This window comes from Symphalangus syndactylus, chromosome 3, assembly GCF_028878055.3.
Source record: "Symphalangus syndactylus isolate Jambi chromosome 3, NHGRI_mSymSyn1-v2.1_pri, whole genome shotgun sequence".
Classification (NCBI taxonomy): domain Eukaryota; kingdom Metazoa; phylum Chordata; class Mammalia; order Primates; family Hylobatidae; genus Symphalangus; species Symphalangus syndactylus.
This window is the reverse complement of record NC_072425.2, coordinates 49357821-49371136: the sequence shown is the minus strand read 5'-3', so window position 1 is coordinate 49371136 and position 13316 is coordinate 49357821. Positions and strand designations below refer to the sequence as shown.

General features: G+C 36.5%; 1 protein-coding gene across 8 annotated transcripts in view; it reads right to left on the bottom strand.

The window, feature by feature from the left end:
* FANCC (FA complementation group C) overlaps window positions 1–13316 on the bottom strand; it is a 226300-nt gene that overhangs the window by 185679 nt on the left and 27305 nt on the right. The gene's annotated exons all lie outside the window — the stretch shown is intronic.

The window sequence follows — 13316 nt, the reverse complement described above, 5'->3', positions numbered from 1 at the left end:
TATGATGGTTAGACTTACAATTTTTTTCACTTTACAATGATGTGAAAGTGATACACAGTCAGTAGAAGCCATACTTCAAATTTTGAATTTTGCTCTTTTCCCAGGCTACTGATATGTGATACCATAACTACTGATAAAACAACTAGAAAAAAGATTGAGAAAATAGAACACTTGAATAACACTATAACCAAGTAGACCTAACAGACATCTATAGAACTCTCCACCCAACAACAGAACATACATTCTTCTCAAGTATGCTTTTCTCACAATGCTGGGCAGTGACAGCAAGCCACAGCTCCCAGTCAGCCCAGCAATCACGGGTAAACAAGCAACACTCTACAGTGCACGGTGTCGCTAAGCAATGATGTGCAGTACATTAGGTGTATTAAGTGAATTTCTGACTTTCAATATTTTCAACTTATGATGCTATAACTCCATCATAAGTTGAGAATCATATGTATAGGACATAAGTCAAAAATCATATGTATAGGAGTAACATTAATCATCACGGTAATTAAGCGAGCATAAGTCTGAAGCTTATTCTATGGCAAACTCTAGAGTAACCACTAAAAAAAAAATTCAAAAATAATAGTGAAAACATCATTAAAGAAATTAAAATGCAACATTATGAAATATTCACTTACGGGCATGAGTCACTACTCATGCCTGTAATCCCAGCACTTTGAGAGGCCAAGACAGAAGGATCACTTGAGCCCAGGAGTTTGAGACCAGCCTGGGCAACAAAAAATCTCTACAAAAACTCAAAAAATTGGCTGGGTATGCTGGCTTACACCTGTAATCCCAGAACTCTGGGAGGTGAAGGCAAGCAGATCACTTGAGGCCAGGACTTAGAGACTAGCCTGGCCAACATGGTGAAACCCCTCGTCTCTACAAAAACTAGCTGGGCATGGTGGTGCATGCTTGTAGTCCTAACCACTCAGGAGGCTGAAGCATGAGAACAGCTTGAGCCCAGAAGACAGAGGTTGCAGTGAGCCGAGATCACACCACCGCACTCCAGCCTGGGTGACAGACCAATACTCTGTCTCAAGAAAAAAAAAAAAATCATAAATGGAAAAATTAGCCAGATGTGGTGGAGCATGCCTGTGATCCCAGTTTCATGGGCAGCAAAGGAAGGAGAATCACTTGAGCCCAGAGGTCAAGGGTGGCAGTGAGCCATGTCCGTGCCACTGCATTCCAGTCTGGGCAAGAGAGTGAGACCCCGTCTAAAAAAAAAAAAAAAAATAGACAATACTTACTTAAAAGAGCATAATAAAAGGAGAAACAGAGAAACAGAGTTACAAAAAAAAGACAAGAGATATACAGAAAACATAAAGTAAAAGTTCAGACATAAAGCCAACTATGTCAATAATATCATGGATGTGAGTGGAATAAACAATCCCATCAGGCCGGACACGGTGGCTCATACCTGTAATCCCAGCACTTTGGGAGGCCAAGGTGGGTGGATCACTTGAGGTCAAGAGTTCAAGACCAGCCTGGCTAACACAGTGAAACGCTGTCTTTACTAAAAATACAAAAATTAGCTGGCTGTGGTGGTGGGTGCCTGTAATCCCAGCTACTCGGGTGGGTGAGGCAGGAGAATCGCTTGAACCTGAGAGGTGGAGGTTGCAGTGAGCAGAGATCGCGCCACTGCACTCCAGCCTGAGTGGCAGATCAAGACTCTGTCTCAAAAAAAAAAAAAAAAAATCCCTTCAAAAGACAAAAGATTGTCAGACTTTAAGAAAACATGATCTAACTATATGCTGTCTATAGAAGACACACTTTAGAGTGAAAAATACAAACAGATTGGAAGTAAAAGGATAGAAAAGATATGTCACGCAAACATACAAAAACAAGAAACTTAATTGTGGCTATACTGATATTAAAAAAACGAATTTTAAAACAAAAAGTTATTAGAGATGGAGAGGGACATTTTGTTAATGATAAAAGGGTCAATCCATCAGGAAGATATACCATTATAAACATACACAACTAAGGACCAAAATTCATGAAGCAAAAATTGACAGAAACAAAGGGAGAAACAGACAATTGAATATTAATAGCTGGAGACTTCAAACTGTCATTTTCAGTGGTAGATAAAACAACTAGAAAGAAGATCAATAAGAAAACAGAACACTTGAATAACACTATAAACCAACTAGATCTAACTTACATCTATAGAACTCTCCACCCAATAGTATATACATTTTTCTTAAGATCACATGGAATATTCTCCTAAACAGATCATATGCTAGGCCATAAAATGAGTCTTCATATATTTAAAAGAACAAATGTGCTCTGATCACAAAAAAATAAATTAAAAATAAATGCAGGAAGTTTCAAAGGAAATTCACAAATGTGGAAACTGAACAAGGCACTACTAAATAACCAGTGGGCCCAAAGGAGGAAAAACATGCTTTGGGACAAAGATAAGCTTCCAGTAACTGATCCTAAAGAGAGGATCATAGAAAAGCTGCCTGACAGGAATTCAAAATACCTGTTTTAAGGAAATTTGGCTAACTTCAATAAAGTAGAGAAAAGCAATTCAGAAATTCATCAGAGAAATTTAACAGAGAGATTGAAATAATTTTTAAAAATCAAACAGAAATCCAGGAGCTAAAAACTACAACGAACAAAATAAAAAATCCAACAGAAAGCATCAATAGCAGAATTGTTCAATTAGAGGAGTATCAGTGAATTCAAAGACAGGTTAATTGAAAATACGTAACTAAAGGTGAAAAAGGAAAAAGGAATGAAGTTACAGGATTTATGGGTAACATCTAAAGAGCAAATACGTGGGTCACTGGTGTTCAAGGGGGAACCTTGAAAAAGAGAAAGTAGTAGAAAGCTTATTAAAGAAATAATAACAAAGTATTTCAAACCTGGAGAAAGCTATAGCTATCCACGTACAGGAAGATCAAGGGTATCCAATCAGATTTAATCCAAATAACACTACCCCATCAAAATGTCAAAGATCAAGCACAAAGAGAGGATCCTGAAAGGAGCAAGAGAAAAGAAGCAAATAATTTATAAGGGAGTACTAATATGCCTAACAAGAGACCTTTAAGCAGAAACATCGTCCTGAAGAAATTCAAAGTCCTAAAGAAAAAAAAATTAAAACTATCAACCAGGAATATTATACCTACCAAAGCTGTACTTCAGAAATGAAGAAAAGAATAAAGACTTCTGGACAAACAAAAGCTGATGGAATTCATCAGCACCAGACCTGTCTTATAAGCAATGCTAAAGGGACTTCTTCAAGATGAAAGAAAAGGATAGTAATGAGTAACACAAAAACATCTGAAAGTACATAACTCACTGGTAAAAGCAAGTACACAGTCAAATTCTGAAGACTCTAATAATGTAATCGTGGCATGTAAATCACATATTTTTTTATGAAGGTTAAGACAACACAATTAATAATAATAGCTACAATAATTTGTTAGGGGACATGCAATATAAAAAGATAAAAATTTTGACACCAAAAACTCAAAATGGGGGAGTGGAGTTAAAGAGTATCTTCTTTTCAATCAAAGTTAAGTTGCTATCACTGTAAAAAACTATAAGGCATACTTTTATAAGCCCCATGGTAACCACAAAGCAAAAGCCTATAATAGATACACTAAAAAGCAAAGAATCAAAATATACTACTAGCGAAAATCACTTAACCTCAAAGGAAGAAAGAAAGAAAAAAATCTACAAAACTAGAAAAAAATTAATAAAATGACAGTAGTAAATCCTTACCTATCAATAATTACTTTGAATGTAAATGGATTAAATTATCCAATTAAAAGACACAGAGTACCTAAATGGATTAAAAAAACAAAAGAAAACAAGACCCAACTATATACTGCCTACAAAAGACTTGCCTCACCTATAAGGATACACATAGACTGAAAGTAAATAAACGGAAAAAGATACTTCACACAAATGGAAACCAAAACAGGAGTGGCTATACTTACATCAGATAAAATAGACTTTAAGTCAAAATCTGTAGAGACAAAGAAGGTCATTACATTAATATATGATAATGGGGTTGGTCAACTCAGCAAAAGGATATGTTATATATTTAGGTGCTCTGATGTTGGGCAAATGTATATGCACCCAATGTCAGAGCACCTAAATACATAAAGCCAATATTAATAGATCTCAAGAAAAAGACAGATTGTAACACAATACTAGTAGAAGAGTTTAACACCCCATTTTCAGCAACGGACAGATCATTTAGACAGAAGGTCAACAAAGAAACATCAGATATGAACTGTACCCTAGACCAAATGGACCTAACAAACATTTACAGAACATTCTACCCAACAGGTACAGAATACACATTCTTCTCAACTGCACATCAATCATTTTCCAGGATAAATCATATGTTAGGCCACAAAATAAGTCTTTTAAATTTAAGAATATCAAAATCTTGTCAAGTATCTTTTCTGACCACAATGGTATAAAACTAGAAATCAATAAAAGGGGAAACCTTGAAAACTTTACAAATACATAGAAATTAAACAACATGCTCCTAAACAATGAGTTAATGAATAAATTTAAAGAGAAATTTAAAAATTTCCTGAGACAAATGAAAATGGAAACATAACATACCAAATCCTATGGGAGAGAGCAAAAACAATTCTAAGAGGGAAGTTTATAGCAATAAATGCCAACTCTCAAAAATAACCCCAAAGCCCAAACTTTGAGAATGATCTATTAAATGCAAATACCCTGAGAAAGGATATCCCTTTTATTAAACACTAATTAATATGTTATGAGAAACTTGTTTTGTTGTTGTTTTGTTTTAAACAGATGGGTCTTCCTCTGTTGCCCAGACTGGTGTGCAGTGGCACAATCATAGCTCACTACAGCCTCAAACTCGTGGGCTCAAGGGATCCTCCTGCCTCAGCCTCCCCAGGGGCTGGGACTACAGGTGCATGTCACCACACCCAGCTGGACTTGTTGATAGTGAGTAAAGGTTGTTAGGCACCACACCATATCTGGCAATGACAAAAGGTGAATGAGACAGGTGCCAGTGAGAGGCAAAATGAGAAGATGCCAAAGACAAATTCTGCCTAGAGTCAGCTTGGGTTACTCCAAAACATTTAGCCTGCCATTTCTGCAACATTCAGCTTTTCAAGATGGCACACAGGACCAATAAGGCAGTCTCTGCTATTTGTTACAGAGCACTGACCAAATTACTTACTACTCTGTAGCTGTCACCCTGATTGTGAACCCACTCTTCAAAGTTTTGTTTCAAACACTTTCTTTCTCAAAGACCACTTTCTTTATGAAAATACAGGCTTACCCTAAATTTGTACAAACATAAAAGGGTATACTTTACTCACTATGTTCCAATTATAATATTATATGCAAGCAAATAACTCACTTTACAAAAAATAAAAATTAAATGAATGGTAGCAGCTTAATTATTTCAAGCTGCCAGTAGGCATAGAGTAAAATATTTTCCAAAAACACAAACAGCCACTTATGACTCACCTGTGCCTCTTTCTTTTCATCTAATAAATGTCAGCATAACAGAGTGATTAAGAAGGCTGACTTGGAGGCAGACTGCCGAAGTTTGAATCCCTACTCTGTAACATACTAGCTTTGTGACCTTGGGAAGTTATTTTGCCAGTCTATGCCTCCGTTTCTGTATCTGTAAAATGGGAAAAACCTAGTAGGGTTGCTGTGAATAATAAAATATATTAATTACACAGAAAGCACTTAGAATTGTGCCTGGCACATTTTAACACCCATTCAATGTCAGTTATTATCATTCGTTATTGTATTTCTAAGTAGAAACCAATGTCTTTCTCCAAGAGTCCTCTACTAGCTAGAAATAATCTCTCTTGGCAAGCCTAAACACCTGTCGGCAAAACTGTTCACAAAAGTAACGGAGTCAACAGTGAGAATAAGCATTAATGTCCCGAACAGGCTGTACATCACACAGCCTGAAAGCCCCAAAGTTGTTTATTTTACTATCCCACAAATATTAGAGTCAGAGGTTTCAAGATTTTGCTAAGCCAGTTCCTACTACATTCACAATATGTTAATATGAGATGGATAAGACAGTTTGGTCAGCTGTCAAGTCATGAGTTGTATAAACACTAGTACACAACAAAATGACTGTAAAAGTCGTGTGGTTCCTATTGGTCATATTAAATTATACTTGAAGACTTTTGCTTTTCTAGCTGTAAATAACTGGGAAAAGAGTGTACTTCACAGCAAGACTCAAATTTAAATAAACTGTAAATTTCTCAACATCTTGGAAACTTCAGTTCAGCCTCTTTTTATGTGCAAGACTAAACCCAGTACAGTTTATAATTTGAAATCCAAACATACCACTAGCATACTGGGTTCTAATCTCAGCTCTGATCCACACAGCACTATTAACAGTATGGCCCAAAATATTTCATTTCCCTCTAAATGAAAAGCACAATGATATGTACCAGTCTTACCAGACAAAAAAAAGATTAAATGAGATAAATATCAACAACAAACAGCAGTTGTAGCTGTTAATAAATAACACAGGAACGTATCATTTACTTGAACTCTGAGACGCCTCTCTCTCACACACACACACACGCATGCACACACGCACACACGCACAGAAACACACACACACACAGAGAAAAAATAAATCTGAGCCAAGGAATAAGGGAGAAAACATAAAAAGAAAATAATCTAATGGTTCTTCTAAATAGTGAAAAAAAAATTTTTGATATCTAGAAGAACATGAAGATAAATAAAATGGTATGTTGCCAAAGAGAAGTACTGTGCAAAAAAATCATAGACATGTAATAAATAATAAAGGAATTGAGAAAGAAATAATTTATTTCTCAGTCAGAACCAAAATGAAGTCTCTATGTAATTAGGAGCCCTAGGGAGAATATAACTATGATGGAATAAATCTCGCCCAACAGACTTGGCTGAGATAATATTATAAATTATTATAATACTATAAACTAAAGTTAATATCCAAAACAACAAACTGAAAATAGAATGCCATAAATTATATGGAGTTTTACACTTAACATTAGTACAGCTTATGTACTTTTTGTACATCATAATAAAGAAGCAAAAATAACAATGCTAATAATAGGTGTGAATAAACAATATACATATCAAGAAACATGGATTTCTTCTTTCATTCAACAAATATCTACTAAATGCTGACTAAATGAAAAATAACACTACAAGTCAAAAAAGCAGAGTGAAACCGCTTTTGACTATAAAATCAGTGATTAAAAAATACTTCACAGATTGCTTGAGCCCAGGAACTTGAGGCTGCAGTGAGCTATGATTATACCACTGTACTCTAGCCTGGACAACAGGGCAAGACCCTGCCTTGAAAAAAAAAAAATTCCCAGTACTGGTAAGAATACAGTTAAACAGCCACTCATATGCAGGTTTCTGGTAATGTAATTGGTCCAAGTTTTCTGAAAGATAATCAGAGAAGTATATCAAAAAACTTTGAATGTGTTTATACCCTTTCACTCATTAATCCACTTCTAGGAATTTAGTGTAAGGAAATAACCAGAGATGTACATGATTCATATAAAAGGATGTTCACTGCATATTTTCAATAGTAAAAAACTGCTAAAAATCTATATCTCCAACAATAAGCAATGAATTATATAATTTGTAATACAGCCATATGAAGGAACTTAAGCCATTAGTCTAATTTCAGAAAAATATGACTTAATGGTACAGAAAACTGCTTATGTTAGACTTAAATGTAAGACTATAAAACACTATATATAATATGATTGCAATTTTCTTCTATACACACAAACATATACAACCAAAAACTGGAAAGCAAACACCACAATGTTAACAACAGTTTTCTTTGTGTAATGCCAGATTATTTTATTGTACTTTTCATTAATTTATAGATTTCCTATAATAATCAGGTATTATTTTTGTAACCAGTGCAGTCATCTTTGTGGTTAAACACAAAATGCCTTTTCAAAGCCAACTAGGGAAATTCCATTCCCTTGTCAGTGACTGTATCCTAGGCCAATACATGGAGATGTCTGGTGTAGGGGCTTCCAGGAAAGATTTCCTTGCTCCTTACAGGGAAAACAAGAGAAGAATTGTTTTCTTTTGAATACTGTCACGACGGGTATGATTTATTTAATCATTCAATCATTTACCTAAACACACCTACTACGCAGCAGGCACTGTGGCTAATTAAAAGATGTAATTTTTAATCTTTGAAAAATTTTATAGTAGACTGGAAAACACGCAACTGCGTGGGGTAGCAGAAATGCAAATAAAAATTCCAATAATAATGTGAAATTGATCTAATGGCAGCACACACACATAACGTGCGGTCACAAAGATTTCACAAACCAGAAGAGTCTTGAGGGCTGATTACTGTTCAAGGAAAGAAAGGGGCAGCATCATCAGACCCAGTGTCCAGCCACAGCACCTTCCTGGCATGTGCAAAGGCTCAGAGTTTAGCCAGGCATGGTGGCGGGCACCTGCAGTATTCTTCACAATTTAATTTTTAAAAGGTAATATGAACATATCTTTATAAATCATCTTAAACACTAAATAATTTGCTCCTGAATTCTGTATCTCATTTATATATAAATACATCAACTATACTAAGGTTATTAGAGGAAGCGACTAGCTTCCTCCTTAAGGGAATTTCTCAATCCACCAAAATAATAATTATTATTATTTTATAGCAGCTATCATTTACACGGTGCTTATTCTATGCCAAGGACAATTATAAGCACCATAAACTTATCTCAGTCCCCACAATCCCACTATACAGGTGTGGAAACTAAGGAAAAGAGAAGTAAATATCTTGCCCAAGGTTACGTATCATGTACGAAATGGAGCCACTCACCAAGAAACATACCATGTGCTCATCCACATCACAAAGCACTGATGACATATCACAATAGGAAACGAAGTACGAATATGAAAAGTCAGTTTTTTGTTGTTTTTATCCATATCAAAAGCAAAAATTTTCAACAACCTCAACCTAAACTTAAGGAGGAACTATCATTTTTTCTGAGCATGTGCATTCCTCATTTATGTTCACATTGGTTAATTCCTCCCTCAAGTCTCTCTATCCAACATCATCCGTATCAGCAGTCTCCTTCTAAGATCCTCAGTGGATCCTTCCAGCTGTCAGAGGCAATGTCTCTGTCTGCTGTTTATATTTACACATCCAAAGTTTACCCACTCAAACTTCTGTGGGGAAACCACAGACAACGTCTGCCTCTGCCAAAGGATAAAGAGAGAAAAATGCTTTCCACAGAATTAAAAGAATTCTGTTTGTCAAATCAATCTGATGATGCTAGATGAACTGAACATTTCCATCTGACTACCTTACCACCCGCTATTTAATATGAAATTACATAATTTCCCAAGTGGAAACCATTCAAATTGCTCTTCAAGGAATTAAACTAGATAATTCTCTTTTTTGTATACCACAAAAAGGCAGGCATGTTCTAGACAGGAGCTGCACAGAGTAGTATTTCTGCAATTTTTTTTCCTGAACAAAACTGTATTTCTGTTCTGTCGCATAAAAATTCAAGATACATATCCAAGATAAGGAATTTGGTATGGACTTTTTTTTACCACTGCCATATGGTAGTAAAATCAGTTTTTCTAGCTGATAAGGAACCCCTGTTCCCCCAAACTGAATTCATAATTTATCTCAAGAGCTCTGAAATTTTATTTATCAGCAACAGATTCATGATCCCAGTTCTTAATAATCTCTGTACAGAACAAGTACTTCTGACATTAAATTAAAATGTTATAATTTAATATTAATATTAATAAATGGAATAATTATTTCTTTTATCTAAAAACATTCTTGCTTTCTCTAAAACACAGGCTGTTTCAGCAATAATAATTTGTAAAGCAGGATTTTATTTACAATTTCATTATCCAAGTCGATCATGTTTGTTCCATATAACATGATCCCTTTACCAAGACCATACATAGGAGAAAATTAAGCTTGGTATGGCTAGTATAATAACTATTTGTTACAGCAGATCTTAAGAGTTATATATGTCAAAGTATTTTCTTTACCTGCCCAGCTACTTGAAAACCACTAGGCTATTCTTTGAATAGGCTTTGACTGTGACTTAACCTTAGCATGCACTGATGCAAATTCTATTGACAAGCCGTACTTTAATACAAGTGTCCATGGTTTTGTGTTTTACATGGATTCACATGGATTTCTTTTTATTTGTTCTTATAGGTCAACTGAGTCCCAGCACTTGGCTCATGAATTCAGCATGTTTCACTCTGGCCCCTGATGTCTTTGTTACCAAGCTCTTGCCAGGGGAAATTTCCTATGCTCTTCCATCTTGATTAGTTTGTTGATATCTGAATCCAGTGCTTCTATTTGATCAGACATAGGGCATTTCACTTTTTTTTTTTTTTTTTAATTTCCAATGACTCTTCTCTTTGTTCACTGTTTCCTGTTTCCTTTAAGAGTCTCATTTCAGACCAGGCTTGGTAGTGCAAGCGTGTAACCCCAGTACTTAGGGAGGCTGAGATGGGAGGATCACTTTAGCCCAGGAGTTCTGAGACCAGCCCAGTTAACACAGTGAGTTCCCATCTTCACAAAAAGACAGACGAACAAAAATTAGCCAGGTGTGGTGACACACACCAGTAGTCTTAGCTGCTTGGGAGACTGAGGAGGGAGGGCTGTTTGAGCCCACAAGTTTGAGGCTGTAATGAGCTATGGATCATGCCACTGCACTCCAGCCTAGATAAAAGAGCAAGACCCTGTCTCTAGAAATAATGATAATAATAAGAAGAGTATCATTTCAATCTACTACTTTTATATTTTGTTACTCTGTTTTCTACAGTTTTTCAGAGTTACTACATAAGGTTCAGACTTAAAATTTTTTTCTGCACTTTTAAAATACCTGGTTAGGTAAATAATGCTCAGAAGCACATATAATTCTAATAAATAGCACTATCTATCTGTCTCCTGCCAGTAACAATATATATAAATTAACAGGTACGATTTTTACACAGTCACGGAGTATTTGCACATCCAGTGGCTGGAGTAAGAACTGAAAAACCACACAACTGAACCTTGAAGAAGTGCACGTGAGTATAGTATATAAAAACCATAGCACAAAAAGGTAGTCATCTTTCACACTTGTATTTCACAGGGGAATAATAATTTCATGTGTCATCATCTACAGGCTTATGATTGGGCTAAAATTCTAAATGATTCTTCTCCACAAAATTAATATAAATTCAAATCATATTAATAAATTCTCTATTGTTCATTCAAATTTTTAAAAATTTGTTTTAGTTTTTAACCATAACTGTATGATATTTTATTGACTGACTGAGACAGGGTCTTGCTCTGTCACCCAGGCTGGAGTACAGTGGTGCTATCATGGCTCACTATAGCCTTGACCTCCAAGGCTCAAAGGATCCTCCTACCTCAGCCTCCCAAATGGCTGAGACTACAGGCACATGCCACCACGTCTGGCTAATCTGATATTATTTTTATTTTTTGTGGAGACAGGGTCTTGCTATGTTGCCCAGGCTGGTCTCGAACTCCTGGGCTCAAGTGATCCTCCCGCCTCGGCCTCCCAAAGTGCTGGGATTATAGACATGATCCATTGTGCCCAGACACACGTTTTAGAATAGCAATCAGACATGCCTGAGGCTTACGTCTTCTGAAAGACTGATACCAGAAAATTGGTCTTCATGTCATCCAACCTTGCAGTAAACTCTAAAGAATGTTTGGCAATTGTTGTGCATCAGTTAATTCTACCTCCTGAGTAGGCACACATGTCACTGGGTTCCAGAAGAGTAATGTTCAAGCAGTGGAAGGGTGATTGACCAAAACCATATAAAACCCCATTAGAAGTGATAAGGGAGCTTCTCTTGTCATGCAGATCCATCCTTTGGGGAACTCTGGGGCACCTGAGAAATAATACTTCTGTCTGGGATCATATATGCTCCATCTTGATCCACAGATTCCCAAGTCTTTTGCCATTAGGGAAACTGAGGATCTTCCAAGTATAACCAATGATACCTTTCTGTCAGCAATATCACTATTCCATTGTGATCAACACGAACATTAATCCTCAGATCTAAGAAGCCCAATTACTCCCAAAAAGGAGATCTTGAAAAAGTGATTTGAGTAGAAGTAGTTTATTTGGACAGCAAAGGGAATACCATTAAGAAAGTAGAGAAGTGACACAGGGAATCACAGCCAATGAAGGGAGGGTTATTAAGCCAACTACCAGAGAGGGTAGGTAACCAGAGCTCAGTCCAACAAGACCTCTGGAAAATGGGACAAAACACACTCCTCTGAAGCAAAACACACAGTAAAACTGCAGAAACTAAAGGCAAAGAAGAAATCCTAAAAGCAGACAGAGATTATAAAAAGACAAATTACTTTCAAGGGAACACTGCTAAGAATAGGAAGCAAAGACATGAAAAGAAAATCATAGGCCAATATCCCTGATAAACTTAGGTGCAGAAGTCCTCAACACAACACTAGCAAACAGAATTCAACAACACATGATATATAATCATGATCATATATCATGATCAAATGAAATTTACCCCTGGGTTGTAAAGGATGATTCAACATACGCCAGTCTATGAAGATGATATACCACATTAACGGAACCAAGAACAAAAATCATATGATCATCTCAATAGATGCAGAAAGAGCATTTGATAAAATTAAACATCTTTTCATGATTAAAAAAAAACTGTCGCCGGGCGCGGTGGCTCACGCTTGTAATCCCAGCACTTTGGGAGGCCGAGGCGGGCGGATCACGAGGTCAGGAGATCGAGACCACGGTGAAACCCCGTCTCTACTAAAAAATACAAAAAATTAGCCGGGCGTCGTGGCAGGCGCCTGTAGTCCCAGCTACTCGGAGAGGCTGAGGCAGGAGAATGGCGTGAACCCGGGAGGCGGAGCTTGCAGTGAGCCGAGATTGCGCCACTGCACTCCAGCCTGGGCGACAGAGCGAGACTCCGTCTCAAAAAAAAAAAAAAAAAAAAAACTGTCAACAAATTATGTATAGAAGGAATGTACATCAACAAAAGGCCATCTGTGACAGACCCACAACTAACCATACCGAATGGGGAAAAGTTAAAAGCATTTTCTCTAAAATCAGGAACAATACAAAGAGGTCCACTCTTACCACTTCTATCCAACACAGCACTGGAAATCCTACCCAGAGCAATTAGGTAAGAGAAAGAAAGAAAGGGCATCCAAAATAGAAAGGAGGAAGTTAAACTGTCTATGTTTACAGATGACACAGTACATAGAAAACCCTACAAATTCTACTAAAAAAAACTATTAG